Source organism: Anopheles merus, chromosome 3L, assembly GCF_017562075.2.
Source record: "Anopheles merus strain MAF chromosome 3L, AmerM5.1, whole genome shotgun sequence".
NCBI lineage: Eukaryota > Metazoa > Arthropoda > Insecta > Diptera > Culicidae > Anopheles > Anopheles merus.
In genome coordinates, this window is record NC_054085.1 from 20,572,661 (window position 1) to 20,593,743 (window position 21,083).

The 21,083-nt window shown below is 45.4% G+C and overlaps 1 protein-coding gene across 2 annotated transcripts in view; it reads left to right on the top strand.

Annotated features, from left to right (window-relative positions):
• The first annotated feature begins 1,231 nt into the window (after positions 1-1,231).
• Positions 1,232-21,083, top strand: part of LOC121599161 (insulin-like growth factor-binding protein complex acid labile subunit) — a 31,787-nt gene continuing 11,935 nt past the window's right edge. Inside the window, exons 1-2 of one of the 2 annotated variants that reach the window (XM_041926721.1) lie at positions 1,232-2,751; positions 5,648-5,911. The gene's annotated coding sequence lies outside the window, so the exon portion shown is untranslated. The remainder of the gene's footprint in view (positions 2,752-5,647; positions 5,912-21,083) is intronic. The other variant, XM_041926720.1, reaches the window with a different exon arrangement.

Genomic DNA, 21,083 nt, shown 5'->3' on the forward strand with positions numbered 1-21,083 from the left:
GTGGTGGAGTCTCTTCGCGCTCGACGGACTTCGAAACCTATTATTGATTGTGTATTATACGCCTCCTGATATTGTCCCCTCACCGATACTGTCGCTTCTGTTACGGTATTTGTGGAGCATGTGTTATTGTGTTACTGAAAGATACACCCTGTTCTCTCTCGTGAGCGTGACGTTATTTAAGGATAGCCCCTGATTAGTGCAAATTAAACGGATAGTATATCTTTGATATAGAGGGACATACCGTACCTTTTGATATTGTAAGAGCTGACTATCCTTTTCAATATACTAGATCTTTCTCAATTTTGACCTTCGGACCGCATTAGACCATTGAAAGCCCGGCCATCGACAACCTGTAATGTGGTCCTAAATGTAAATGAGGAAAACAATCTGTTTTAATATCTTCTTTTTTTTGTAATTTAACATTGTAAGCATTACATGCTACGTTACTCCTTCAATTTATTTACAGTAAAATATGGCCAAGCTCATGTTTGAATACCTATTTTGAATTTGCTTAATCACTGTATAGGGGAAACAGATGCTATTGTGAAAGTAATTATTTTGATTTTAGTTTAAGATGTTTTCTCTAATAGTAGGACATAAAGTTAAACCTTTAGGTGGATAGAAACACCGAAAAATGTATCCTTTTACTTTCCCCGATGCGTTCATTTCTGATGTTGAAATGTTTCATCCCCACCAAAAAACCAAACGCGAGTAAATGCCCTCTCCTACCGAAAAGGACATGAATGCATCCAACAAACAGCGGAACAAAAACTTAACGAAACTTCAATTCCGAGAAAAATACGACTCTATGATTCATTCATCCTTTTCTCGGACGCCAAAAAGGGGAAACTCGGATGTCGTTCGCGTACAGCAAAACGGGGCGAAAAATGGATCAACCTAGCCAGGACACAAACCACACGAAGGGACAAATTTCGAAAAGCAAAGGGATTGGTTTTCCCTCCTTTTCTCAGTTTCTCGTTATTACTGCAGCGTACGGTCAGAATAACGGAAGGGAGAACAACACAAAAGGAACCAACCTGAATAAAGGGTCTTTTGTGTGGGGTTCCCTCATGCACAACAAAAACAGAAAAGGTTCCTTGTTTCGGCTTTTGTGCGCTGCAACAAAGCGTAAAGGAGACGGGGGGAAAGTAACTTTAGCAAGCAGGAAAGAGATACAGATAAAAGCACGTTTTTGTGTGCGTGTTCGAAAATAGAGCGAAGAGCGCGATGTGGCGGCGGGTCAGCTTTTGCATCCCGAGAGGAGTCGTCGCCGTTTTTCCCGATTTTCCCGACAGTAAAGTCGTCCGTCCCAGTGCCAGTTACTTGAACCGTTGTGAAGGCCTTCGTACGCTCTCCCGTCTGCTGCGCTGCGAGACTCTCTTGCTCTCCCGTCTGTCAATGTAGGCGCAAGCAGGTGACAAAAGGATATTCGGAGAGATGGTACTGTGTGAGTGTGAGTGTGTGTGTGTGTGTGTATACGCTTCCATCCCGAAAGGCGAAGGCTGCTGCGACGCTAAACAGCCGATGCTCCGAGAGAGCGAAGATTAGTTCGAGCTGGATGTTTCATAATATTGGGTCGGTGTGGTTTTGCGCTGCGGAGTCACCGGAACCGTAACGTAGGGCGCATCCCAGTTTCGCTGCATTAAAGCCTACAAGCGCGATGTGAATCGTTCTAGCTGTGTGTGTGCGTGCGTGAAGAAGAACAAAAAAAGAAAAAGAAAACAGTAACTACATTTGTTTAGTCAGTATAAACTACCGAAAGCAATCATTGAAAGCTGCCAAATTCATCCGCTGAAGTGTCAGTGCCAAGTGAGTCGATAATAAACGGTTCGTAACGTTCGTTGGGTGTGATTTTCTGTGTGTCTGTGTCGTGTTGTGCCAAAGCAAATCAAACTCCTCCAGCTACTACTGTGCAATGGACGAAAAACAAACATTTGAAGTGTAAACTATTCCACGCTGCATCCATGACTACGGCCGAACGGAGTGCCGTGGAACAGTAGCAGTTGCAGCTGGTTTGCTCCAGTCCAGGACCAGCTTTAAACGGTGACCCCCAGGCAAGCGACTTCGGGTGTGTAGGCGTGTCCGGGGCCGTTCCGGTGCGGATTTTTCGCCTGGTTTCGGATTTCGTGTAGTTCGGCAAACTCTGGACCAAGCGGGTTGAAAGCGGGCTCGAAACCTCCGAAACCGTGGTTCGCTGAACCGGAAAGCGTACAAATTGGGGCCATCCAGCAGACCAACCCAGTCCAGCGAAGACCCAAACGAACGAACAAACCGAACCGAACCGAACGGGGACAGTGATTTGTCGGCGTGGGCAGAGTGTGTCGAAAATACCTTCTTTATCATTCCGGAAGTGTGTCCACACTTGGTTTTGTTTGTGTAGTGTGGAAAAGCGGAGGGGGGGAGTAGCGTATAGTTACGGTGGTGAACCATCCAACCGAAAGGGAGTGGCTCAATTGGGTGAGCGCCTAAAGTTCGCCAGGACTCTACCGGTTTGAGGCAAGGTGAAGGCAAGCAGCGAAAGCATGCTGATTGCGGGCACTGTTTCTGAATGACCATCCAAAGTTCCGGGCTGACGGGCTGACAATCAAGGGCGAAAAAGATAAGAACTAATGCGACGTGCGGGTGCTACTACCAGGGAGCGGAGAGCTACTTAAAGTCACCTCAGCGCGAGAGAGAGAGAGAGAGAGGGCATACAAACGAAGGAGCAGCATCAGCAGTAGTAGCAGCAGCAGTAGCATCCGGAAGAAAGAGGTTTGTATTTATTACATTCTTTAAATACCACTCCACGATTGGCCTTTCACGACCATTTTACGGCAGGCTTCTCGCTCGCTCCCCTTTCTTGAAGCTTGCAGGGAGGTCATGAATTATTTATATCGCAACATTACCGTAGCCCCCGTCCCCGTGCGCAGGTCCTCTTTGGATGGGGCAGTGGGTATCCTTTTTCTGTTATCCTTTTTTTTTTTGTTATCACTCCCACAACCTCCTCCTCCTCGGTAGCGCCATCTGCCTGCGCTGGTTTTTTGTTTAGAAGTTGGGGTGCTTCGTAGCTCCTCTTTTTTATCATGGAGCCATCGCGCAAAGGCCTCCCCTTCCGATTTTCTGGGTGTGTCCGGTGGAAAAGCCCAGCGGCGAAAAGAACAAAAGGAAACGATTCTTTGCCTCCTACGATCTAAACACACACACACACAGATACACAGCCAGCCTCGCTGCCAACTCCCATGGTGATGTATTTTAAAGCGCAGCCAACTGCGAGACACAAAGAAGCGAAAGCTTCGGCCTCTGTACAGCGGGATATCTACGTGTTTATAAAGGAGTGGAGCCCCGAGTACACTGAGCCACATTTATATTCCTTTGTGTGTCCTGCGGGTGTGAGTAGACGGATGGAGCAAGTGGCGAAATGGCAACGAAAGTGAAAGTTGTGCGGGAATGGAGTTCGTGTTCCTGTTTTTTTTGTTGCTGTGTGGCAATCAAACAGCTTCGCTACGGTGAATCGAAAGGTGCCGACGTTTGCGGTCGAATTTAATACCGTGTCACGCCCTAAATTGAAATTCTACCACCTTACCCTTCGGCAAGGCACCAAGGGAAGATGGAGAGTCCATTTACACTTCCGGGTGCGTTTGTTCGGAGTTTGCAGGGCAGGAACCCGGGGGCAGCACGTTTGTGTTGCCTTGGTAAATACGGAAGTGTACAGAATCGCGTTTTTTTTTGCATCCACCTCCCAAGACTCGGCGAGACCATCAAGAAGGACTCCACCAAATTCCAGTACCAGCGAGACAGATGCGACATTGATATTGAGATTTGCGGAAATTTTATTGACTGATTCCGTTTTCTTCAACTTTTTCAATCTGTTTGTTTGATTTGTTGGGCTTTTTTTCTGCTTGGGGCCTGAGGTGTTCCAATATCTGCAAGATTTTTGGCACTTTTTTTTGTCGTACCGTTCATGGCGCACGTCGTTCGCAGGGCAAGCCTCCTGTGATCTTTCTTCTGCTGGTCGCCAATGCTTCAGAAAAGCCCTGCTCCATGGCGATGTGAGGCGTTGCCGGGGGTAATGGGGCGAATGGAAATGCTTCTTCGCCAGCGTGACACGCGGCGCTGCTGCTGATGGTGATAAAAAGCTGCCGACGAGACGTGACTGCCGAATCTGTTTTAGGCTTCGGGGCGTGCTCTTCGATACACACACACACACCCGTGGTTGGTGGGATATTTGATTTTTTCCTCATCTTCTTCTTCTTCTTCACCGTGAAGGTACTTTGATTTGTTGTTTTCCTGTTCCCATCAGTATTTAGTATGATTTTCGGTCTGGCACTCGCAATTTCAATTTCCCCGTGCCCGTGGACCGTTTCACCTGGCGCATTGGTGGAGCTTCCTTTGAGTGGCTCGTGTGCGAAGCTCAAGGAAATCGATTCCCAGTACCGTGATCCCCGTAGCTCTTTGAAAATGGAACGATCGACACACACACAAACACACATTGAGTGAGGGTAAATCAATATACATGGAAATAAATAAATTCGATTTATGGTTGGAATAAATTTTCAATGAATTGCAAAATGAAGTCGGCTGCAATGGGTCTGTTTATGGTGCCGCTGGAGCATGGGCTTAGGCACCGTCAGACAGCAAGATGCTCAAGCGCTAGCAGGCGTAGGAGCCTCGGAGAGCGAGAGAGCGTGCGAGTACATTACACGGTGGCTGTTGACTCCAGGTGGGAAGATGTCTTCGCCAATCCATGGTATCACGTGGTCCCGGAGGGTTGGTTTTCCATCGAACCCGACAATGTATACAATGACAACATACCGCAAACAACACGGCGATATTTACATTTGCCATTGTAAGGTGACTTTATGCATGGAACGTGCTGCGATCGTTTGGAGACGGTCGTGGAGAGAGGATAATATTAAGTTTGTAGCATCAAAGGGCATGAGCTTGGTCACATGATGGTGTACCTATTTGGAAGTCGGTATGTTTGCACAGCTTACAGTTCAGAATTCTTTCTTGGAACGCTAAATAAAAATTGAAGATTTGACTGATACAAGAAATTTGTTAAGGAATTCTGAATTTCAACACTTAGTACATCATTCTGAATGCACTGGGGAGGGTATTTAAACTGACAATTTCTAGTAAATTGAATAGTTCATTGACAGCTAATAATTATCAGTGTAGTTGGAAAACTGACAGCTGTCAATTCCATTACCATTCAATATGACGGACTTGCTTAGTACTGTAGATGGCAAAGAAGGATTAAAATAGTATGAGCTAGCATTAACATCGGAGAGGGATATATACTTACTGAATTAGAACACCTAACTTGTGTAACCGTGAATATGATACATTCAGTAAGTTGTTATTTCCTTATCAAATTGACAGTTGAGAGCCACTCTTTTGGATCTTTAAAAAAATGTTAACATTACATTACTTTTCACATTACTTGAGTGGTTACATAGTTGGAGATGTAATCAAAAGTTCTAGCATAGCTTAATTTATTTCTTTGGAATGAAATGGAATAACCTCCCCAATAATGGTAAATTTAGTAATGAACAAAGCATATTCCCATAATTGATACACATGTTTACTTTCCCATTTACTAAACATCCTATCTTGATCAGAAACTCCTCCCAACTCTGAGCTGATATCAGTTTTTTTGTTTCTCCAGGAATCACTACCATGCTTCATTAACCGATGACTGCCCCCTTGTTTGTACACGTTCTGCCCATTAGGCTACAGCTCTTTGCCACCTGCGTCCGACCTTCTCATCCCATCCCAACACAACCGATTAACACATGTTCCATCGAACATTTCGACCGGGTGCTGGATTACCCGAAGCGCGCTTCTAATCTAATTTGTCACCGAATAGTTGCAGCCTCGGTAATCGGCCCGGCAACACGTGACACTGGCAGCATCAACGAACGAGATTACTGTGAGCAATTTGTTTAAATATCTTTATCGCGTCGCAACGATCGACCGTTCACCCAACGGCGGCTGCCGGACAGCGCCTCTCGGAGACAGCTCCCGGGCGTGTTGGCGTCCAACGCCTCTCCGAGGACCGCTTTGACACTTCCCGGAAAGCGAACACCGCTGTAGCCTCAGAACCTTTTTTTTTGTTGTTGTCTTTCTTCGTCCTCAAACACACACACACACACTCTGGTGGTGCTAAAAAGTTGGCCTTTTCCAGAGCGACACGGATGGACCCGGTCACACGCCGGGCTTCCGACGGGTCGAAATTGGTTTCGATCGTATCGGATGGGTCGGTGGGTGCTGTACGGGAAAAGGGTCCAGACAAGACCGTGCGCAAGAGTGGCCCTGTGTACCTGTGTACGGGCGAGGTGCGATAAGTCAGATGTTATCCTACCGAGCGACGGCAAAGGTATCTTCATTACAGCCTGTACAACTTGTATGTGTACCAACACACACACACACACGCGCAGGCTGCCAAAATAAGGATTAGTAGAGAATGCGACTGTACGAAACCGTTTTTCGAGAAGCGCAACAAGGACACTGGACCAAGGATCGAGGTAGGGCTGCTGTTATGTATGCTTACCGTGCCCCGTTCCTCGGAAATGGCCGGCAACGAGCAGGCCCGAGCAGTCCGAAAAGGGAAAAGGAAAGGGCCAGTAAAAATTAATTACTTTTTCAATGGGCTAAAGCCTGGGATCTCTTGCCAGCGATGCACCGGCATGAGGGGAAACGGAGGAGTAGCAACGCCGTGCGGAGTACCCTTGTCAGAACACCTGTTTCAAAGGATGTAATGTGTTTTGTTGGTGTTGCTCTCTCCATTTCTTTTTCCCGCTGGTTTTTCATCGATTTCTCTTCTGCGGGTCTTTTGTTTCAATGTAAATGGAGTTCCTCGAGAAAACGCGGTTGGCTGGCCTTGCACGATGCTCGATCGGTTGATATGGTTGGCTCATTAAAGACAATTAACTCCAACGAACGAATCCTGCGGGGATTCTTTTCAGTTGGCATGCTTAAGCATCCCTTTTGATTCTATTTCTGTTTCTGAGGTTTTCCACGTTAATACGCTGAGCTTTAAACATCTTTAAGGATATGTTCTTGTTTTGATTTCAGCATCGCTCGGCAGGATGCATGCAGGATTTCTAAAGCTCATCCAGGTCTGCATGAGCATGACTTGGAGGGTTTTATTTTCTTCATCCTAATGAGAATTGTATATTTCGTTTTGTCTTGAGCTTTGCATCAGGAGCAGGTAGAATGGAGAATGCTGCACTATTTCCCATGGGTACCAATCCGGCATTGTGCAAGAGTTCTAATCTGCCGATGCAACTGATACGTAAACGATGTGATCGGCTTTTTTGCTTTTTGCTGCAGTTGGACAGTGAAAGAGCTTATCGATTTTTAAAACTAGCTTGGGAATTAAAAACAAACCTTCTGCCGTGTTCCGATTGGCTTTCTTTCCCAGTTTGCGTTGGTTTTTGCTTACTCCTGGTCTAGTCCGATCCTCCAGGAGGTCCGCAATCGTAATTAAAGTTCATCAATTTAGCCCAAGGTTTGCTGCCGCCCGAGGATGCCTGCTATTTCCTGCTGGGCTTGTTCGGAGTTTACCCTCTTTCCGGCTGTCGGAGGCGAAGTGCAAGCTTAAAGCCGATGTCGATGATTCATTAATTATTTATTCCACTGAGTGTGGCCGGGTTCCGTTGCGTCATTTTGGTTTCATCCGCCTGCCCGAACCGTTACGCTGACGTTAGGAAGCGGATGCTACGGAAGGTAATTTCCCAAACTCCAACAAGCGGCGCTCTTAGAGCTTCTTGTTGTTAGCGATTTCTCCCACAGCTCTTAAGTGGCAGAGAAAGTGAAAATAAAGATAATACATTTTATACTTATACGCCCAGACATTGGCCACTGGAACGCACACAGGCAAGGATCTTAATGTTGGAAATAATCTACGCAGCCTTGCGGAAACGTGCGTTAGGCCGTATACCGCAACAAACAGCTGCAGCGGTAACGGCTCCCGGGCTAGCACGAATAGCGGAAACGCGGCAGCGGAAACTTTCATCCCTCCATTCCAGGGCCTTTTCTTTCGCATGCAAGCGAGCGGGTGGCGGCGGCAGACCGGCTCAGACAATTACGATAATTATGATCGTCAGTGCAATCACCAGTCGTAAATAATGGCTATATTTATGGACCAGAAGCGAACGCATAAATCGTTCGCCCGATGAAAGCAATAGATTTTGCTTCGCAGCAGCAACGGCGGTGTGCGATGTGCGTTTTTCCCTAACCGGGTCGGGCCGTCCTCTTTGCCGTCCTGTTTATTTCACCAACGCACACATATACAGGGAGGACGCCTTTTGGAGTCCTTTGCCAAAAATAACCCCGAGGGCCGGAGCGCAAACAGAAGCCTGAGAGCTACGGGTGGAATGTACTACGGTTAAACTCTCAAACGCGGGACCTCCTCCGTTTGCGCTGATGCTATCGTTCAGAGTAGCGGCCAGCGCAAAGGTGGCAATGAAATGTGTTCGCATTCGCTTTATTTTCCTTACCATTTTTTTTTGTTTCTTTTTGCCTATTTGCGAAATGGTTAATCTTCATCTCCTTTTTTTTTTTTTTGAAATGAAAATAATGCCTCGCTACCGGGCAGGATTTGAAGTGATTCGAAACGTACGAGTCATGTTTCTGAAAATGGTTCAAAAATTAGGCCTCCGTAGACGTAAGTGTACCGCAGGTACGCTGTGCTAAGAGCAGCGTATACAACCGTTTGAAGAGGAGGAAGCTGGAAGCTGAAAAAAATATTAATAGAACACTCACGAGAACGCACAAGCCAAATGTACGGTGGTGTTATTCTGGGAAATATCGCTTCGGCAAATGCCTCTTTGTTTGTACCATGGAATGCCATTTTTGGACGATGATGAAAAATGAGGAACCCATGAGGAGGCTCTTTGTTTCTTCGGGCCAGGAGGAGCATAAAGGTTGCCCGTTGGGATGCGATGCGTTTGATGAGATTTGTAACGAAGGCACCATGGGAACGTTTTTAGCCCGGCGAATCGCACTGTTAGGTTGGAAAAGCAAGTGAAGTTAAAGCTGGAAGTGATATTAGATTATTTTTGAGTGAAGCAGTTTGCTGTGGATGGGCTGTATTCTTTGGCGGGAGTTCATTTATCTTCTGGTTTGTTCCAGTTTTCTAGAGTCTAGAGTTTTTTAGTTTAAAGTTGTGACTTGATTTTGAAATTAGTTTCGTATTCCAGTATAAGATATGTATTGTGATATTTTTAAAGACTTTGTACTGTTATTGCCTTACTTGAGAGAGTTCAATCAATATGAAGAGTATTGTAAGAGTTGTTGTATGTGCACTTGTTATTATGCACTAGTGACTTCCACTCCTATTTCAAGAGTTGGAGTAATTGATAATACTTCATTTGTTATAAATGTGATACAAATATTATTGAAATATAAACCTGAAACCTAAAACCTGTCCTACGAATGTCACTTAAAAACATATGGTTTGTGCAATATTAGCAAGAAATACTTATGTCCTGCAGGATAATGCACTGATAAAATTCTTGGCCACGCTCTGTAGTAATTATGTTTAAGCGCTTAGCAATGTATTAATAATCTATCCTGTTATGATGCTATTTGGAGTAGAATAGATAGTAAACTAAAATAGTGCTTTTCGTAAAGCTCTAACTATACAATTAAAACTTGAATTCAAATTGCATGAAATACCGAACATTTTACGTTCCTTCAATTCCATGAATACTCCGGAAATTTCCATGTTTATTCTGCTTTAGCGAAAATGCCACAGTTTTACATTATTCGTTGCATTTTTTCTTTGCGATGCTGCGACTCCACTCCTGTTCCAGCTCAATGATGCAATCGCTTTAGCAAATAAAGATTACTATTTTCACTCCCAAACCCGTAAACACGCACAGTTCATGGTCGCTTTTAATCGCTAAATTTTATTGGGCAGAAAATTAACCTAAAAAGTCGGGGAATAAACATTCCTGTGCCCTTGGTAAGCTAATCTGTTTGCACAACAGATCACCGGGAAAGATCTGTCCCGTTGTTCTATGTCCCGTGCTACGAATCTCAGCCCTGCAATGGGAGGTTTTATTTGACGTTCGGCACCAAGACTGCACAGACCGTCCGAAGGGTCCTCACTCGGGATGCGGTGAGCCTTGTCAAACTATTCAAAACATTCCATATAAATACGGAGGAAAACAGACAACACACGCGTGTTCTCTTGCTCTCTCTCTCTCATTTCCGGTGCATGGAATGAAACTCCCTGGTTGCAAAAAAAGGGGTAACATTGAGGCTGCGTGTCGTCCTTTTCGCCTTTCGTTCCCGTAACTTATTCCGCAACGACAGCCGCCACCGTGCTGGTTCTGAACGGTGATGACAGCTGTTCGGTGAGGCGTAAAATTGAATCCAATCACTGCGTAATCCTGTCCTCGTCGTCGCCGTTTGCTGTTGAGGTACCGCAGAATCGATGGGATCGATGGGAGAAGCCACTCGAAATTATTCATGATAATCATGGCGTGAGGAAAAAATCACGTTCACGATGTTCAAGGTGTGCAGCGTTCCGACGACGGCCTGCAGCGATGACGGTGCAAATGTTGGATCGTTGTGATTTTTTGGGAAGATCCTATTCATTGTAGCTCCGAAAGCTCGAAGAGCCGTCTCGGTGTAGAGTGGTATAGAATGATCCGAAAATTACACAGCCACACACACACACTCGTTGTAGCTGGATGGTTTATTGAGGGTCTATTCAACGCGATGCTCTTAGTGCTTAGTTCGGTTGGCGGGTTGGCTGGGCAAAGGTAAAGGCATTGTAGACGTAGGTTAGCCTTTGGAGACGTTTGAATACAACTGCTTTGTGCGAAAGGAGCGGAAGAATGCCGTGATGTAACCGCGACCCTCGATTTGTCGGTTGCCCTCGAGAACCGCTTGGAGGTCGTCCTTTTTCGGCCGCTTCAACGCAACGTGATTGAGGAGTTAGGATGAGTTAGGGCCTCGTCCTGTTGTGGTAGTGGCAAGGTTAAAGAAGAGAGCTTAAATACCAAGCCAAACGCACTCTGTTTCTGCGCTTTTTCCGGTTCTAAGGCGGCTATTTTTCCTCTGTCCCGTGATCACATGCTCCAAGGATGATGAAGCTAGTTCTAGGCGGCGTTGACATGGTACGAATGATTTGTATTGAGCCTTTGGTCACCCAAAAAAAAAAAAATCCCTCCTCACACCGTGTAATAGAGGGAACCGAACAGCTGGGTATGAAATGGCCGAAGCAGGAGGCAACACACACAAAAAACTAGGTCCCGAGAAAAGATTTCCACTTTTGAGGTGATTAATTCCCAAATCCCTTCAAAATCTCCATTGAGCGCCTTCGTCAGTCGGGACCCGACCTTGGGTTCCGGGATTGTCAGTAGTTGTATGGGACCGATTAGTTCTCCCGCTCGTTATCCCGCCCGACAGCAGGGAGACGACGACGACGATGGGTTTAGCATCGTCCTTTGTTGATGTGGATGGTAGGAACTCGGTCCAAGGGATGGAAAAGGGCGGCAACCATCGGCTCATGCAATATGCTCAATCGATTTCATGTTCAATTTATTGGATTTTTGTGGGACTCTGTTGAGCAGCGAACGTCACGGGGTTGGCTGTTGTGGAGCGATGTCCGAACGCGACTGGCTGAAATGTTTGCTCAACGTTCGGACTGGGATGGGATGAAATGCACGAATGTAAGGCAGTGGACCAACGGTCGAACCGTTTTGTTCGTAACAATGCAATATTGGAGGTACAATGGATGCATGAAGCAACGATATTGTCTCCATGACATGCAGTCCTTTCGCGTTCTAAACCCAATTTTTTGTTGTTCCAAAGGAGGGGATATTCGTACGATAGAACAACTTCAATATTGTCTGGTTCTTAAAGCCTTCAGGGCACATTCAAATACAAAAGTATCATTTTTAGTAGTGTTTGAGGCCAAAACGTAAGCAAATGGTTTGGTATTTCGCTTCCAAAAAAGATCAAAATTATGTTTAAAAATGCTCTACTCGTTGGGAACAGCTCCTCCCCAGGGAGATACCATCGTGACAGTGAATAGAAAATGAACATTTTAACATTTATAACAAGCTATCAAGGGAGCTCCCGAGTATCCTGACATCTTTCACCGTGCAAAATGGGACGAAAAACTTCTTGCCACCTTTGCTCGCTTTTCTCTTTTGCCATTTCTCTCTCTCTCTCGGGAGACTGGTCCGCTGGTCCAAGCGAACCCGAGCGAACGCGGACAATTTTTCACACCGTGTCTCCGGGATGGGAATTCGTCGAGCACACAAATCCACCAAGAATGGCAATCATATTTCGGCGAAACAATCAACTGAAGAACGCCATGGTACGCGTGTTTTGGCTAACGAACTCTATAATTTATGGCATTTCCTATTACCCCAAAGCAAAACCCCCCCAAACCTGCCTCATCCTGGACGGGTCAGGATGGTTGACAGCTTGGGGTTGTTGAAGAAGTTCAAAAACCTCCGAACAATAAAAACCAGGACAACACAGTGAGAGCAGTGCCCACAAGTGTCAACCATTTATCCATCGATGCGTTTCTTATGATATGACGACCCATGGGGTCGTAAGATGATATGGAATCGGTTGTCTGCCCCTCCCCCCTCTTCCTCTTCAAAATAAAATGGTTTCACTGGAAAAGGGCGGTCCCGTGATGGAGCTCAAACGCAAGCAATTTATCATGAACTGCCAATTTTCCCCAATAGTATCGCTGGAAACAACTCCAACTCCAATAGCTTCATTTCAGGTGACAGGGACATTGGTTGTTTCCACTTTTTATTGTACTTACCAGTTTTTTTTGTCGTTGTAGCCTGCCACAGCTTTCCGTGTCGCGTCCTCACGTCCCTTTTGCTGGTCTGCTCGAAAAGTTCTACCTCGCACGTCTCAAAACCTCAAAACGACAGTCGTAAAATCGCGTGCTCTGTCAGACTCACTCCAGGCGTGCGTTTTGGGGGAAGGAGTTGCCGAGTTTTGGTGTAGTCAATTTTCACACAACACCTCCTCCGGGCTGGTGCCGCAGACTCAAACTTCACCATCCCTACTGCCACTACTCCCTTGCTGTACTTTTGCGCTGCTGTACACTGTACTGCAATGAAATAAAACATAAACCTTTTCCAACCGTTAAAAAGGGCACCATCATGACGACTTTTTGAGGGGGAAAAAGATGGAAGGAGTTTAGCGAGCGCGCGCGTGTCTCTAGTTGTTGATTTTGGTTCTTCCGGTTATACACTCCGCATCAGGGAGCTGCGCAAAGGGAGGTAGCCATTTTGCCCGCTGGCAGCAGGCCGACAGTCCAAACGTAAATTGCACCGAAGCACAAAGCGGTAGCTAATTGCATTATCGAGTTTTGGTGCCGGCGAATCAAGGGAAGCAACCAACTCCGAACCGAATCTGTAAGGGTGCGCGTGTACGTCGCGTGATGGGTTTGCGAATTGTTCACTTGTTCACAGCACCGTTTGCAGGAAGGTAGAACCCCTCTGTGGGATAGCCGAGGACGCTTCCTCATCTTTGGTTGAGCACAATTTTCACGCCCGGCAAACGACGCGTCCACCCGGGAGCCTGTCGGGTGGAAGTGGGGTCGTTCGCGTGTTCCGTGAGCAAATAAACATAAATTAAATTTTCCCATTTTGTTTTGGAGCTCGGCTTTTTCGTTGAGGGTTATGGGGGAAAAGCTGATTCCACACCAGCACACTACCGGGAAACTTCACTCTATTGCGCTCTATCGGCGTGGATGTCGGAGAACACATTCCCCGCCCCAGCACAGGCACATCGTTTAGTGTTGTCCAATCAGGTCGACTTTAAAGCGCTGACGGTTCCGGCTCGACAAGGCTCGTTTGGAGCGCGTCATCTGCCCGGTGTCGACGTGTCAGTTTGGGCGTTGGAAAAATTGGACGCAATGTGCACGTCCATGCACGGTACTCCAATCACGTGCAGGAACTGCGGGGAGACAGTGGGGAGTGTGAACATGCTGCACGTCACCGCTCAAGTGACGGCAACTTCAAGTACTTCGATCTCTACTACGTAGGTCCTTGAAGGTTGGCGTTCCGTGTGGCGTTGTCTGCGCACCGTCCCAACCTTCCAGTGGGAGTCTTGCTACTTGCGCTCATTCGTCTGAGTGGCCCAGCCAGCACGGGAGTCAGATTGGACGATGGGAAGGGTGGGTAAGAAAAAAGAGAAAGAAAACAAAGCATAAATGTCAAACACGTCCCGTCTGACTCTGGGTGTTGTGTTGTGCTGCAGTACGTCGTCGGGTGCGACGATACTCCCTCGGTGGTTTTAATCAAACGAACCCCTGCCGGGACGCACAGAAGTGAAGGCACCCGTCACCGGGTCTAATGATGCGAGCCGATGGAAATCGATGGGGCAGAGACGGGGGCGAGCCTTATCGTAGTCCCGGTACGATTCTCACCCCGTATCGATTGGCGTGTAGCGCGGGCTCTCGGTGTACTCGGCAGCAGTTGCTCGGGAAGGCACACCACGTCCTCAGGAAGAGCGATGTACTTACCCGCGTGCGGGTAAGCACACTTGGGCTAGATTGGCAGTTTTTCAAATGCGTCTTGAAATAAACCTTTAAAGAAACATGTGTTCGTTGTCTCGCTCCCGGAGACGGCCAGCAGCACCGTATGACCGCGGCGGTGTGTGTTTTATGTCGGCAGCTCCAGACATACCGTGCGTTGGTGTCGGTCATTGCGCAGAGTAGTAGTTGTCATTTGTAGGATCTTTTTTGTTCTTAGTAAAGAGGGTATATGCACTTATCGTTGTATTGGGATGACTCATGTAGCGTTTTATTTTAGGATTGCTTCGTGGGAATTGTTTAGGAGAGCGACTGAGAAGGGAGAAAGACACCGAGTTCGCATTTTGTCGAAAGTTTGATTGCAAAACAAGAGGAAGGTCCTTTCTGGGCAGTGCCAAAGATCACGGCAAATCGGCACGAGGGAGTCGTTTTGTCACCCGCACCCAGCTTGCGCGGGTACGTTCACTTGAAACGTTGGGGTTTTTTTTTGGCAATCAACGTAAGTGAGTGGCGAGTTTGGCGCTTTGGTCACACAGAACTATTTTAAGCTTTTATTTCGCAGAGTGAGTGAGCGATGATTAGTCTGAGTATTTGAGGTTATTAACATCGACAGTGCAAGAGTGTAATATCCCAGCAGTGTAACATGGTTTCACAACGCAATGGTTGCGCATATTTCTTCGATTTTTTAAGTGTTTTGAATGATGACTTTCCTTAAAAAATTATTTATTTGTTTTAAATTCTTATATACTGTTAGAACAGGGCGGCCAGCCCTATAAGTCTCATCATAGTTATAATTTTTATCAATTTTTAATACTCTATTATTGAGGTCCTTCACGATTCTCTTCAGTTTTTTCTATGATGTAGGAGCCGTCGGAGAGGTACGAGTCCTCGATGAAGAAGGACTCGTTGGCGATGTAGGAATCGTTGGTGAGGTAGGACTCGTCATTGAAGTAGAAGTCGTCAATGAAGCAGTGGTAGACTCAGTTGAAGAGTTGATGGAAGCAGGAGTCGTCGATGAAACGGTGGTTTGACAGTTAGAGGCTGAAATTCATGTAAACACTCCATACAAAACCACACACAAAACTAGCCTGCAATTTTCAGTCTAGATTATTCTAGCCTCAAAGCTAGAATTAAATTCGAGTACCTGCTCGAAAAATGGCAAAACAAGGTGGTGTTTACATTTATCCCAAAGTGCATTAAAGAGATCTGGCGATGGAATTCAGAATCATATAGTCCAGGTTGTCTCATAGCATGTTTTTATGACCAAATTTTACTATCACTTTTTGACAGAATGGGTAAAAACTTTAGTTCAAACAAGCTTTCTGGAGGCTTGACGAATACCCAAAACACTCTTAAAATCTTCCTTCAGAAACAGAAGGGATAAAAATCAGCCTTCTTAATTCATATATCTTGGGATATGCCCACCTGTATTTTATACCCACTTAGATAGTTGCTCGAAAACTGCTATACAATACAAACGACTGACAGACTGAAATTTCAGCCAACGAACTTAAAACGGAAAGGGTCCCATTAATGAATAAGAAAACAGCAATCTAATTTCAAATAGTTTTGAAGTATAAAACAAGTTTTTTAGTAGTCGTGTGTTTATGTTTTCAAATATTCCATGCAAAGAAAAGGTTTGAAATTAAACTATCAAAAAGCAAATCGATGCAACCATAAGCGCTATTAAACAAGATGTATTTAAATCACTAGCAGCAACGGTTCTAGGAAAGAGGTACAATTAATTTGTGTTTAATTTAATTATCACGCTCAATCAACTGCTCGCGTTTGACGTTTTATTTTCATAATTTCCCAGAAACTTTATTAGCTGCCAGTGTGCAAAAATAGCAATTAAATGTAAATATCCTTTTTTCTAATATAAATCATCTGGGAGGAGTAATACCAATCAGTAATTTAGTTTATTAATCAACTACACATTAGCGCACCAGCTGTATAATTATATCAATGGTGTAAATTGTTCTTCATTGTTTAGCTTACTGCTGTTAATAAATGGCAACACACTTTTTGGAATTTAAACCGAAGCAAGTTTTAATTACATTTATCAAATTGCACATAATGGGTGAAATTTAACAACACACAAAAAAAAATATGTGAACTCGACACACCGGTAAAGTGTGCGCACTTCAAACCCTTTGAACCGTGTTAAAATGGATCATATTAATTGCGAAAAATCTCTTTGATGAGAGCTAGCACACGCGCACGTGAGCATGAGACAAACATTTGCTGGCTGGGAATGTCGTAGCGCTTTTTATTTACCTTTGTCCCACCAACGGCTGCAAAGAGGACCAGGACCTTCGTGAAAACGTTTAACTAAGACGAACTGCTACACCGCTACTGTGTGCACCCCCCCCCCCCCCCCCGCCTACAGGTATCAAATATTTCGTTACATCTCCATATCCTGATTCACGTTTGAAATTCCCACCCATCAATTTCCAAACCCGCCCGGCCCGGCGCACGTTAAACTGCTGTTGCGGTGGTGTGGTGTAATTGACAAACTGCGTCCTATCCGGTATGTCATGCCGGGTACCTTTTTCGGGCAGATTTACCGGGTGAAAATGGCGTTGGCTTCTATTAAGGTGAACCACCAACTAATGAATGTTGTTTCTTTAAACTTTTCCCTTCTCTGGTGAGGAAGTTGAAACAAGCAGCAGCACTTCCACCGTTTGATGTGTAACCCGGGCCCCATGATGATACAGAAGGGAATGGAGGTGAACCGTTTCACAGATTCCTCCCACAGCACTTGTCTCCCTTTTGGAAAGGACAACAAAAACGGTCGGTACACCGTTCCGGTCGGTTTGCAAAACCCCCTCTGGAGGTGGAAGTGGTTGGTACACGATGACAGTCTTTCCTTTACTCTGGTTCTCTGTCCTCGCAGCAGTCAATGAGCCAGGGTTGTGCCAAATGGGGGCAGGGGAAGTACCGTAGCCCGATACGAACGAAGTACAAATTGAACCTGCTATTAACAGCAAATTTCGTACGCAAATATATGCCAAAGACCGCGTGTTCGGCAGGCTGTTCTGGCTCGCCCCGTCGCATCGGGGGCCTTTTCCGGAGAGTAAGGGGCTCGTGGGTACAACCAACGAGGGGTTGGTTCCAGTGTGCCGTGCCGTGTTTTACAGAGCGAATAGGTCTGATGTACAAATCACGGCAAGCTCCTACGATGGGGCGCACCCCTAGACAGGCTAGAGGGCGTTTAGTGTTAGGGGAGAGATTTTTTGTTACTATTTTTGGAGTGGGGTAGAGAGCACTGCTGCGTGCACTTTATGTACATACCGACAAGCTACTGGATGGCTGGAATGTGTGTGTGTGTGTGGTGCATTGTTTGCTCAGTCGTTCCCTACACTTTCCCCTCCACCAGCTAGTTGCTTTCATGTGGTGAACGTTGTAGCAGGCGATAGGTTTGGGATTGTTTGTAGAATTTGAAATTTTACCCCTGCACGACAGAAACCGATCGGGAACCATAGCACGGCACAGGTGGTTTGCGATTTGCCTGGAAATGGGTAGAATCCGGAAGCAACGGGTAGAGGAGGTGGCTAATTTAAAACATTTTTCTGAAAAAACCCGAAACCCAACGCCCTGTTTCTGGCTCACCTGGCGTAAAAGTTTGGGGGAAGGATCCCGTTCCCGCTGTCACGGTACTTGAACGCTTGCCCACTCTGCAGACCGGAGCACCGGAGGCAGATGATGCTGACGTCTTGCCCGGGAGTTGCCCGGGTAAATGGCGTGGCTTGTTTGCATACTTGCTCGTTTGTTGGTTAGCTATCCCTTCTGCCGGTTCTGCTCCCAGGGAGAGAGAGAATTGCATGCGATCACGTTCAACGTTTTGTTTGTCCGCACGCTTTCGGAACGCACCTGAGCATCAGCCCGGTGTTTGTGAGCTTAAACTATGCGGCAGAAGTGACGTGACAAGCAACTGCTCCCGCCCTTCGATATCTGCAGCTCCATGGCAGCTCCGATAGTGGGGAAATCCGATCCGACCCAACTACTAGATCCTGGACGAGCCTCGACGGCGTCTACCGGAACGCAAGGAAACGTTCCACAGAGGCGGAGGTGCAAGTGCCTCTTCGATAGTTGGAGATTCATTAGCAAGTTGTCGGTAACGATTATCCGTGGGTACTTTTCGGCGCGATGGATTTGGGAGTTGGCGGACGCCGTCGCGTTCGTCCTCGCTTTTGAAGGACGCCGCAAAACGACGCTAACGACTCGTGTTGTTGGGTGCTCGCAGGGCTCGCGGCAGGGATAGTACAGGCGGTGGTAAATCGGCGACGACAACAGCGTAAAAAAAAGCCGAACGAACAACAGTGAAAGCGCCACCACCGCATGGCGCATTCGCGGCGCAAAGGGAGAAATGCTCGAGAAGCGCACATAAATATTCATAAATGCGTCGTGTTGTGTGCTGCAAGACAAATCGGATTCGCTACGGCGGTTGAACGTGGTTTAATCTTGTACCACGGGAGGTTTTGTTCTGCCTGCCCGCACGCAGGGACCGTGAGGGGGGGGGGCGTGTGTTTTTGGTGTTTGTGTCCCTGTCCTTTCGGCATGTTTTCCCTTCGTGTCTGTCTTCTTTTTTTGTTGTTGCTGTTGTTGGCGTTGGTTGGGAAATTTTGCATTCGATTGTTACCGTTTAGTATTCCGTTTAGTACGCTGAACCGTACCGGTACCGATGGCGGGCTGGCGTTTTCTATCGTTGCAAAACCATCCGCAGCTGTACTGTTTGCGGACGGGTTGGTAGTAGCAGTAGTAGCCCGATTTGTAGAGGGCAATGTGAGGCAATGTGTACTGGACCTGTGGTGTGCATGGGTGCGAGCGTGAGCCAAAAGTTTGTACATATTATTAAGGGTAATTGCATGGAGGGAAAAGTGATACAATAGGTGAAATATGGTGGAAAATCAAATTTGCACAAAGGAACGATAGGGACAGGCTGATCGTGTGGCTTTTTGCGTGGAATTAAAGCGCAAACGATATGCTGCAAAGTGGTGGCTTTAAGTTTGTTGAGGTTTTGGAGTTAAAAGAAGGACTTTAAAACATTGTGGAAGAGGTATTTGCTACTTTTAGATTTTTTTAAATTTTCTCCTTTAAAAATAGAATTATATGCAAATTACAGCAATTCTGGATCTAATCATTCCATTAAAAACTACAATTAATACAAAATACAAACTCGTGCATGCGGAGAGTATCTTTACTCTACAAGTTTTACCTTAAATTCATAACTAGACTCATATCAACTAGACAAATATTATATGAAAAATGTCGTGAAGTGTGGACTGACTGTTTTATTAGATTTTGAGCCTCAAGATAGTTGTGATACATATTACAAAAATTTATTGGGGATTTAAGAACCCATTCGAAAACTTGCGTTACAAACCGTTTAGAGTGTGTACAACATTATAGATTACTCCTAGATCCTATAAGGCGTCCAAAGTTTTTTTGGCCCAATATCTATTTGCTATTGTATTCAAAGTTCTGAAGAAGTTGAGTTGGTGAAAAAAACTATTCTGATCTAAAATATAAATGCCAACAAATTATTTATTGATATCAATTCGAAAAGCCTCAGTAATACCATAGTACGATATACATTATTGAACATTCTTCTCAAATGACCATAAAAGCAATACGACAAAGCCGTTTCTGCTAAACATAAAAGTCCAAGGACCATAAATTCATAATAAAAAGTATTTTTAATATAAAGGAGCTACTTAAGGAGCTTTATAATGCAGTTAAAATTTAAAACTAATTTTAAATCCTAACTAATCAAAATGTTAAATCACTCAGTCGAGCCTGTACCACAAGAAACTGTAAAATATGACGGGAAGTTCCTGCAGAGTTTATTCTTCTCGTATAATGTAATCTAACTAACTCTAGATAATCTTATTGTTAAGTACAGGAGACCCCTGAGAAACGACTGTATTTTGGGACCAAAAAGTCGCATGTCGAATATCTGTCAATACTTAGTTTGTAAACGAAGTCGAAGAGTCGATGAAATCTATGACATCGTGTATTTTAACTAACTTTTCCTTAATGCATAGATTTTATACAAAAAGTCATTTACTGTACATAAATATCAAAATTGGAGTAATTATGGAATCTTCAATTCTGGAATTCCGGAGTCAAGATTTCAGCTAAATGACTATTGTGAAATGTCAAAATCAAAATCTTCGTACCTCGATTGGGTCCGTATCTCGAAGGTCACTTGCATCATATCTGTGAGAAATCCTGTAAATTAAGTAACATAATTTACTTTTCATTCTTCTCGTTCATATTACTGTCAATGAACTCTCTTTTGGGGCTCCAGGTGGGGATTGATCCTCTACCTTCCAGTATGCCAAACAACGAGCTTGGTCCTACACAAAGGAAGTGTTTACATTGTGCTATACTATTTCGTGGTTTTTAGCTTGATTCTCTCCGCCTCGAATTATCGGCATTGTAATTCTTCCCGTTCAATGCCCACATCTAAACAACAAAAGAGTGCTTTCTATTATTTAAACCGTCCAGACAAGCATCGCGGAATAAATGGGCGACAATAAAGAATGGCTAAAGCCCGAAACGATAACAG